Genomic DNA, 11,451 nt, shown 5'->3' with positions numbered 1-11,451 from the left:
ACATAATTTCTGCAGTTTTTTGACATTGATTTCTAGTTTCACTGCACTATGATCTTATAATATGCATGAAATAATTTCAATTCTTTTGCATTTATCTAAGCACAATTCATAGGCTAGTATGTGGTCTATTTGGAAGAAGCCCCATGTGATGTTGAGAATAATGTGTATTATGTTGTTGAGATAATCACTCTCTAGATATTAGTTAAGTCTATTTGAATAAAGGCTTTGCTCAACTCTAATACTTCTTTGTGTATTTTTTTGTCTACTTGTTCTATTTGTAACAATGGGGTATTGAGGGCTCCCACTAATATTGTGATGTTTCTCTGATCTTTTATGTCCAGTTGTGTTCATTTTATGAAGTTGGGTATACACAGTTCTGCATATATATATATATATATATATTTGTTATTTTTTCTATTTTAATTGATCACTTAGCCAATATGTAATGACCTTCTTTGCCTCTTTTGATCAGTACTGGTTTGATGTCCACTTGGTCTCAAAGTAGGGTAGCTACTACTACTTCTGTTTTTGGGCTCCTATTGCACAGAATAGTGTTTTTTCCATCCCATGATTTTTAGTCTATGAATTTCTTTTTGGATTAAATGTGTTTCTTATACACAGCATACCACTGGGTTTTGTTTCTTGATCCATTCTGCCTATCTTTGTGTTTTTATTAAAGACTTGAGACAACTCACATTGTTATTACTGAAAGGTAATGCTTTATTCCTCTCATTGCATTATTTTCCATTTGCTGATTTCCCTTGTTTCTCTTCTGCTTAACTGTTCACCCTTACTGGTGTATTCAGTCTATAAAATCTTCTGGCATTGTTGGCTTCATTGTCGTTTTCTAGGATAGCTTTGAAAATTTTTCAGAATTCTAGTTTTGCAGTCATGAATTTCTTAAGGTCCTCTTAAGGACCTTTCTTAAAGTCCTTATTTCTCCATCAATTTTAAAAGATAGTTTTGCAAGATATATCAGTCTTGATTAAAAGTTGTTTTCTCTTAGAGCTTGAAACACTGCTCCAAGCTCCCCTGGCCTTTAAATTTTGTGTTGAGAAGCCTTGTGTAATTCTAATAAGTTTACCTTTATAAGTGATTTATTGCTTTTCTCTAACAGATTTTAAGATTCTGTCCTTTTGTTGGACTTCTAGGTTTTTGACTATGATGTGTCATGGACAAAATCTTTTCTGATCGTGGCTATTTTGGTTTCTGTATGCCTCAATTATCAAAGTCAGATTCTTTCCCTATACTTGAAATATTTTCTACTATTTCTATAAAAAAAATTTATGCCATTCCTGCTGTTTTCTGATTTTTCACTACTTTCAATTAATCTTTGTCTTGTTTGCACCACCTAGCAGTGGTTGGTTCTCTTGGTTTTTTCCTTGTTTTCTTATTTTTAAGGTACCTTTGAGTATAAGATCACCTGCATCAGCCCTATATTCTGACACTCTGTCCTCACTTTGTTGCTAGTATGGAAGTCCCATTAGTGTCTGCTTCCCAGTAATGCACTCTGAGTATGGCTAACTATGGGCCTTTGCCTCTGTCCCAAGATATGACCATATCTGTTAATTTTGGGAGATGATGTTACTGTGTAATTGTCCAGAACCCAGTTCCCCAGAAATAAATTGTAGTAATATTAGTGACATAAAAACAAACCAGATATGGACATACAGTAAAAACCAATTATTACCATAACAACCACTATTCCACGGCTGGCATTAGCAAAGAAATTAGCAACAATAATAGAGTCAAAGGCAAATTGAATACTGACATACCATAAGAACAAATAAAAGCTATGACTATACAACCCTTAGTAATAGACATGAGGCCTACAATAATAATATAGACTCAAAGACAAACCAAATATTGACATACAATAAATATCTACTAAATGCTACAAATATATTATCATTAACAATAGAAAAAATTTGACAATAATAGCACAGAGTCAACTATATATCGAAAAATTAATAAGAAGGCTTTTGAAAAAATGGTGGAATCATAAGCAAGAAATTAGCCTCTCCAAGATTTGGAATACAGACAATGGAAAATAACAATTTAGGGAAGAAAAGAAAGGAGGTGGATCCCTAGGACTCAGGAAAACTTGAGGCCTACAAAGAAATTGAAGAGACAGAACACAATGTAAAGAAAGGAAAGAAAAATCCGTACTTTCTCCCCAACTCCTGGCTCATGGCTTATGAGAAAGGAAGACTAAATCTACAGAGACACAGTGAAAGTGCGGGACTCCTTCCTTGCTTATTTTTCTTTTTTTCTTTCTTTATTTTTCCTCTTCTACCTTTAATTATTTTTTTCTTATTTTTACTTCCCATATATTTTCTTTTCTCTCTTTTTTAAAATCTTCTATTTCTTGTCAATTTTTCTCTTACCTTTACCTAATTCTATAAACAACCTTCTACTCCCCAAGAAGATCCTTTGTACCATTTCTCTGTCCTCCTTCTCATATCATAGAATTTAAAGTTTCAAAGTTTTCCACTTTCATTCCCCCATTCCCAAGCCCTATATATTTAAAATTATAACCAGAAGCTTAGCTAATCCTTTGATAGTGAACTCTGTAAAATTACTGTTCAATTCTTTTCTACCATTAGTAGACATATACCTGTCACATTTAGTACCATGTGTCCCTAAAAATAAGACCTAACTGGAAAATAAGCCCTAGCATAATTTTTAATAAGCCCCATGTAAGATCATCAACCAGACGAATGCATTTAGTACATCCACTGCAACAACATAGAATAGATGTATTGAATTATACAATTATATCAATATATAATTAAATATGAATAATATTGACATTAATGTTTCAAATATATGATAACATAACTTAAAATTACTTGTAAATACCCATGTAGGCAACTTTTAGACAAGAGGCAAACATCTATATAAACAGATGAACTTAAGACTTAGTGCAAACAGCCAGATTACAGTCACATGCACAAATAATGTGCACATTGATAATGAATAGATATGGTCGTGTCCTATAGGAATCTTCTTATTTTAATATGCCATGTGCTATAACATGTACTTAATTCACTTATGTAAAATAAAGAAATGTTTTCTGAATTTTGGTGCCCAAAATTTTTCATCACTTTTGTATGGGCCATCATTCTTATCTGTCACTATTTTTGTTGCCACTCCTGTCTCATAAGTCTTCAATTAACACTTGATTTAATGGAAACTTTGTGAAGCCTAGCCTGTAAGAGGTCGTGACTTGGGTGAAGAATTCATGGGGTAAAATTATTGACAGTTGTGTTGCCAATGAAATATGAGCAGGCTACATGGACAAGAAGTTCTCATTTAGGAGAGCTCTGGATATAAGAACTGGATATAAGAGATTTGAACCAATATTTCTACAGAAAATGGAGTTGCAAGAAATTCAGGCCAGGATTCAGGGTTTGGAGAGTTATTACAGTGTCCCAGATGAGACAATATTTGATTAAATGTAGATTTTTGTACATGAACAAATGTAAATTTTTGTACATGAATAAATGTAGATGGTTGTACATAAATAAATACAGATTGCTGTCCATGAAAAAATAATAAATCTTCTGAAAATAAACCCTATTACATCCTTTGGAGAAAAAATTATTATAAAACCCAATCTCATTTCAGGGAAAATATGGTACATATTAGCTCTAAGTCAATGGGTACCCTTAATATTTACATCATTACTGCCAATTTCTCCTTTAGCATTAAGGTTGATATATAGTTAATTCTTATGGTATGTTAGTATCTAATTTGTCTTGGATGATACTATTATAGCTGATTCACTTGATATTAATGGGGGACATAATTGTCACTATATCTCTGTAAGCCAACACTAAGATTGCCTTTGTGGCATTAGCAATAGTAGAGTGCATTCCCAGAGAACTTGGTTGCTGGATTAACTACACTGCATCCTCCCCTTCCAAATTAACCAAGGTGGTTGGATCTAGGGGCTGTGGCAAAGGATTATGATTAGTCACAACCAAACTATATCACTGAAAAGCAACTAAAGAGATCTCTACATTAGCAGCAAGGTCTTTACACTATAATTATCCACAACTCATAGCACAAAATAAACCAAATGAACAACAGAAACATGAGAAGAAAAGGCAACAAAATGCTTCCCAAAATACTCAACTCCCCCAAAGCCAGTCCAGGGGACACAGAGGGGGCGAATAGCATAAACCATATACTTGAATTATTCAAAAGGATAGCAGAAGAGGATAGAAAACTGCTCAAAGTAGTACTCATCAGGATTAGAAAAGTTATAACTAAATAGATAATTGAATCAATAATGAAAAAGATGCAGAAGCTTTCAAAAGACACTAATAAAAAGCTAGATGAGCTAAACAAAATGATACAGAGCCGGAGATATAGCTCAGTGGCACCATGCCTGCCTGGCAAGCACAAGGTCCTAAGTTTGATTCCTGGTACAAAAAAAAAAAAAAATGATCCAAAACATGAATAACTAGTTTACCAAAGAATTAGAATCCATGAAAAGGTTTCAGTCAGAAATCCAGGAGATTAAAAATCATATGAAATATGGGCCACAGAACTGACCAACATGAGAACAGAATTTCAGAACTAGAAGACAATGATGCCTGCAAAGACAACCTACTCAGACATCTTTAAAACAAGAAAACATGAAAATTGATCCAACAACTGACAGATGATGCAAAGAAGACTAACATAATAATAACTGGAATAAGTGAAAAATCAGAAAACAACACAAATGGCATTATAATACCTGTTCACAGATATAATGGAAGAAACTTACCAAATATAGGGAAAAAAATAAACATGCAGATAAATGAGGCATAGAGAAGCCCAAATAGCCATGACTAAAAAAGAACCACTCCAAATCATGTTCAAAGTACCAAAAGTCCATCACAGGGACAAACTCTTAAAAGCCATTAAAGGCAACAAATCACATATAAAGCTAAGCCCATTAGAATTACAGTAGACTTCTCTATACAAACCTTAAAGGTCAGGAGGGCTTGAAGTGAAGTGCTTCAATCCCTGAAAGATAACAACTTTCAATCCTGACTTACATATTCCACAAAACTTTCCTTTAAAATCAACAGTGAAATAAGATATTTCCATGACAAGGAACATCTCAAGAAATTCATGACCAGCAAACCAGTGTTACAAAAAATTTCTCAAGGATATCCTAGAGAGAGACAAGAAAGCCAACAATGACAATAAAAAAAAAAATGCCTGGCAAGAGGAGCAGCTAAGCAAAATGGTAGAAATGAAGAAATCAGCAACCGGGAAATAATGCAATGACAGACCAAGTCAATACATTTCAGTAATAACTCTCAAAGTGAATGGTCACAACTCCTCAATCCAAAGTTACAAATCAGCAGAATGGATCAAGGAACAAAACACAATAATATGCAGTATACAAGAAGCACATTTAATTCAAAAAGAAACTCAGATTAAAAATCAAAGGATGGAAAACAATATTCCATATAATAGGAACAGAAAAAAATCAGGAGGTGTTATCCTATTTTCAGACAAAATGACTTCAAACCAAGAGTGATCAGAAAAAAAAAAGGTGAGGGAGAAATTTGACAGGAAGAGTTAACAATTATAAAAAGACACACCAAATACCAGTGCACCCAACTTCATAATGCAAACACTAATGGACATGAAAAATCAGATAAATACCAATACAATTGAAATGAGGAACCTCAATACCTCACAATCACAAATGGACAGATCAACTAGACAAAAAAGCAAGAAATGTTACACTTGAAAAAGACCTTCAAACAAATGGACTTCATAGATATCTACAGAGTGTTTCACCTGAAAACAATGGAATACACAGTCTTCTCAGAAAAATATAAAACTTTCTCTAATTTAAACCACAGACTTGCCATCAAAGCATGTTAAGTAAAGGCAAAAGAACTGAAATTACCCCATGGATATTATCAGAATGTAGTGCAATGAAAGTAGAAATCAGTGGCAACAGAAACTATGCAAAAACATGGGAATTAAATAATACTCTGTTGAACATTGATTTATATATCAATGAGTCACAGACAAAACTAAAGAATAAATTAGACAGTTTCTACAATCAAATGATAATACCAGTATGACATACTGGAACCCACAGGACACAATGAAAGCAGTCCTAACAAGAAATTTATAATGGTGAATTATCACATCAAAAAAAAAGTGAGCTCAACTTAATAACCTAGTGAGGTACCTCAAGGCCTTAGAAAAACAAGAACAATTCAAACCTAGTATGAGGAAGAAATTATAGGAATCAGAGCAGAAATTAATGCAACTGAGACAAAAAAATACAAATGCATGAATCAAAAAGTTGATTCTTTGAATGATTAAACAAAATAGACAAATTCCTAGCCAACCTTACCAAAATAAGGAAAGAAAAGACCCAAATCCATGCAATTAGGAATGAAAAGAGTGAGACCACAATGAATACTGCAGAAATCCAGATCATTGGTCACCACTTTGAGAACGTGTATTCTAATAAAATGAAAAATTTTGAACAAATGTATAAATCCTAGATTCATATGAAGTACCAAAGATGAACCAGGAAGATATAACAATACTGAATAATTCAATATCAGCCAGTAAAATTGAAGAAGTAATTTTTAAAAAAACCCTACCAACTAAGAAAACCCAGTTCCCAAAGGATTCACTGCCAAATTCAGTAAGAAATTTTAAAAAGATCTAATACCAATACTCCTCAAACTATAATGAAATAGAAAGGGAAGTGACACTCCCAAAAGTTATTTCTGGAAGCAAGCATTCCTGGTTTCCAAAACCAGAAAAAGACCCAACTCAAAATAAGAACTACAGGCCAATCTCTTTAATGAACACAGATGCAAGAATCTTTAGTAAGATACTGGCAAACAGAATGGAGCAAATCATAAAAATTTCATACATCATATCCAATTAAGATTCATCCCAAGAATGCAGAGATGATTCTACATACACAAATCAAGCAGAAAAAGCATTTGACAAAATCCGACATCCATTCATGATAATAAAAAAAACCCTGAAGAAAATAGGAACAGAAAGTCATCTACAACAAACCAATTGCAAACATCTTACTAAACAAAAAGAAGCTGAAAGCTTTCCATCTAAAATCAGGAATGAAATAAGAATGTCCACTATGACTTCTGTTCAACATAGCTCTTGAAACATTAGCTAGAGCAATTAGACAAGAGAAAGAAATGATAGGAATATGAATAGGAACGGAAGGATTTAAATTATCACTATTTGCCTATGACATTATCCTCTACATATAAGACCCCAAAAACTCCACCCAAAGACCCTAGAACTAATAACCAAATTCAGTAGCATAGCAAGATATAAAGTCAATACTCAAAAATCAATAGCATTTCTGTACACCAATAACAAACTTTCCAAGAGGGCAATTAGAATTCTTGATTCTAGGAATTAATCTAAAGAAGTGAAATACATCTACAAGGAAAACTCTAGTACTTTGCAAAAGGAAATTGAGGACAATATCAGCAAATGGAAAGATATCCATTGTTTCCAGATAGTCAGAACCAATACAATCAAAATTTCCATGCTTCCAAAACTGGTATATAGATTTAATGCAATTTCAATTCAAATACCAATAGCACTCCTTACAAAACTAGTGAAAGCAATCCTAAAAGTTATATGGTGTCAAAAGAGACTTAAAATAGCAAAAGCAATTCTGGGCAACAAGGGCAAGGCAGAGGGGCATAATAACCCCAGACTGCAAGTTATACTACAAAGCTACAGTGACGAAAAGAAGAAAAAAAAAAAAAACAGCATGATCATGGCAAAAGAACAGACTTGAGCATCAGTGGAATAGAATAGAAGATGCAGAAACAACTCTAAGCAGCTATCAGGTTTTTTGGGGGGGGGTTTTTTGGGTTTTTTTTTTGGTACTGGGGGTCGAACTCGGGTCCTTGCGCTTGCACAGCAGGCAGCAAAACCACTGAGCTAAATCCCTGGCCCCATTATCAGTTATCCTCGACAAAGTGGCCAAACCCTTTCCCCGGAGAAAAGATAGCTCCTTTAACAAATGATGCTGGGAAAACTGGCTATCCACATCCTGAAGATTGAACTTAGACCAATATCTCTCCCTATGCATTAAACTAAAATCAAAATGAATCAAAGGTCTAAATATTAGAATAGAAATACTTAATCTTCTGGAAGACAAATAAAACAATTGAAGATATAGGTATAGGAAAAGACTTTCTAAATAAAATCCCAGGTGCACAAGAAATAATACCAAGAATCATCAAATGGAATCACATCAAATTAAAAAGCTTCTGCATACCAAAGAAAACCACCAGCAGAGTGAGGAGACAACCCACAAAATAAGAAAATTATTTGCCAGCTGCTCCTCAAAGGACTAATATCTCAAATATATAAAGAACTCAAAAAACTTAAACCCCCTGAATTTAAAGATCTGAAAAAAATGGGCATCTTAAATGAATAGATACTTCTCAGATGAAGAAATATAAATGGCCAATAAATGCATGAAAAATTGTTCAACATCACTAGTCATTCGAGAAATGCAAATTAAAACAATATGGATTCCATCTCACTTAGAAGGAATGGTCATCATCAAGAATTCAACCAGTAAGAAATGCTGGTGAGGCTGTAGGGAAAAAAAGGAACATTTCTTCCTTTTTGGTGGGACTGTAAACTGATACAACCAATATGAAAATCCGCATGGTAATTCCTCAAAAGACAAAAACTAGAAATTCCATTTGACCCAGGTATTTCCCTTCTAGGTATCTTCCCAAAAGAGCTAAAGACATCATATAACAGTGATGTATGCATACTTGTGTTTATACCAGCACAATTTCATAATAGCTAAATTGTGGAAACATCCTACATGTCCATCAACAGATGAATGGATAAAGAAAATGTGGTATATATACACAAAGTGGTATTATTGCTATAAAATAGAATAAATTTGAGTTATTTGTAGGAAAATGGATGCACCTTGAAACTATAAAGTTAAGTGAAGTAAATCAGACATGCAAAGGCCAGGAATGTAGCTCAGTGGCATAGTGCCTCCCCGGCAAGCATGAGGCCCTGAGTTCTATTCCCAGTACAAAAAAAAAAATTAGACACACAAGCCTAAATATCACATGGTTTCTCATATTTAAAAAACTCAATATATAAATAAAGTACAAAATAAAAGACAGATAAAAGGAAAAAAGCAAGAAAAATGCTATTGTTATCTAGCATGGACAATGTATCTAAAAGTGTACCTTGATTTAGCATGATTGCCTTATGTGGTTTTTTTTTGGCCTTTTGGTCTGATTGGTAAGCTTGCCCTCTTTCTCTCTCTCTCTCTCTCTCTCTCTCTCTCTCTCTGTGTATATATATATATATATATATATGTATATATATATATATATGAGATAATTAAATTAAATTTCCTTATAAGATAAACAAATGAATCTGATATTGGCAAAATGAAAATCCAGTGGAAGAAGGGGAGAAAACGAATTGAGATGTATTACACAGAGGACCATAATATTGATTATGCCCAAAGCAGGCTGTGAAGAGTTAACCCCACAATTGGCTTGTTTATATAAGTGAGTCTTGCTGAAGCCTACATGCTGAGGTCAGAGTAACTTGCACCCAAATTCTGTTTCCACAACTAAAATCTTCTGACTAGAAGGACATTCTAATTACAACCATATATTTTGTCTATTCTGTCCTAATTCGAGAATGCTTTGTCTTGCCCTTACGAGCCTTGTTTATATTAATTTTCATAGAAACCACATGTAGCCCTGCCCTTGCACGTAGCTTGCCTTTACCCCAATTGATTGCCAATAAAAGTCAGTGCTTGGGACTGGCCAGGGCCTTTGTCAGTTGCACCGGCAGTGGTTGTCCTGGCACCCTGCTTTCTCTATCTTAGTTCTGTCTTTTAATTTTTTTTCCCCTCAGACCTGCATCATACACTGGACAGGATACTGGAACCTAACTGCAGAGCTCTCCAGTAACAAACATCTACCAATTCCCTACTGTATATGTAATAATTATGTACCACAAACATGTACTAATAAAAAATGTTTAAAATAAAAAACAAAAAATTAAAAATAAAAATTAATAAAGCTTAATAGTATGTGGGAAAGAAAGAAAATTAAAAGAAATTTTGAAAAATAAAAAAGGAAGATGAAAAGGAGAGAAAAGTGAGATAAAGGGACCAATTAAATAATTTAAAAATTAATAGAATTAGATACAAGTAAAAAAACAAATAAGATGAACAAAAAGAAAAAAGAACAAAATAAAAAAAGAAGAAAGGAAACCAACCTCCCCCCAAAAATTCCAACAATGAAAAAGAGAAATGAGTCCAAGGAATTCCTCCATGTCTTTGAGTGAGTGATTTCTATCCAGGGCTTGCAGGATTAGAATTCACAAGATTTGAGGAGGAATAGTGCATCACTAAATCCATTTAGTTTTCACACTCGCTTTTTTGTGTGTGAGTGCCATCCTTCCACATTTTCTTGCTGGGAATAGTCAGTCAATGATATCTGCCTTAGGTCTGAGACAGGAGATTAGGATGTGGCAAAGCTAGCTGGGCAAGTAGGTATCATCTATTAGTTACAAAATCCCAGGACACATGCCCAAAGCCCTGCACATGGGCTTTTCTGGAGAACTCAAGCGGGTTTTTAATAAGATGGCCTAGACTTGACATCAGCCTCAGGAATAGGTGATACAAAAAGGAATGAATTTCTTTTCCTACTTTTACTTTGCTCAAATATGCCCTGCAGAGCCTGTTTCTTTTCCCATCTTTAATAAAACTTTTCTATCATTTGCTCTTGGCTTGACCAATTTTTGGCTTAGGACAGAAAGAACCTCTAATAAGAGACTCCAGCACCCTAAAACCCAGTAACAGGACTGCATTCACTACAGCCATTCCCAGTTTCTATGTCTCTCTGTGCCCCCAAATCACTGCTTTCTCTGCCTAGTTTTAAGGCTGTGGGTTTGTAGACCTCTCCCCACACAAACACACTCCAGAGGCCCTTCTGTCTATGCTGCGGACTGTGGCAACCATCCAAGCTGAGGCATATTCCTGTTCACATTGTCAAATGAGTAAAGCAAGCAGATCATTGATCTCAGTGCTGGATGTAGACAGCAGGGTGTGGTGAGGGGTAGAAGGGGTCAAGTAGTCAGCACTTTCAAACCCAGTCCTCTCCAAAAACTACCTTCACCTCTCACCACAGAGGATAAAACCTGTGTCCTTCTCAGCTTGAGTTCAAATTTTTCAGGGAGGGTTATTCTAACCTATTCTTTCTATGGAACTCTCTTATGGCCATCTCTCACCCAGTCATTGTGCTAGGATGACCCTTAGAAACCCTAAAGAGTAGTTATTCTGTGCCTTCTGATTCCTGGAGTAGCTCAATCTTAAACAATTACCTCTTCCAAAAATGACTCCTGATAAATCACTCTCAA

Source organism: Heterocephalus glaber, unplaced genomic scaffold, assembly GCF_053883595.1.
Source record: "Heterocephalus glaber isolate CG9 unplaced genomic scaffold, H.glaber_assembly_v1.0 deba00001509, whole genome shotgun sequence".
NCBI lineage: Eukaryota > Metazoa > Chordata > Mammalia > Rodentia > Bathyergidae > Heterocephalus > Heterocephalus glaber.
Note: the sequence above shows the minus strand (reverse complement) of the source record.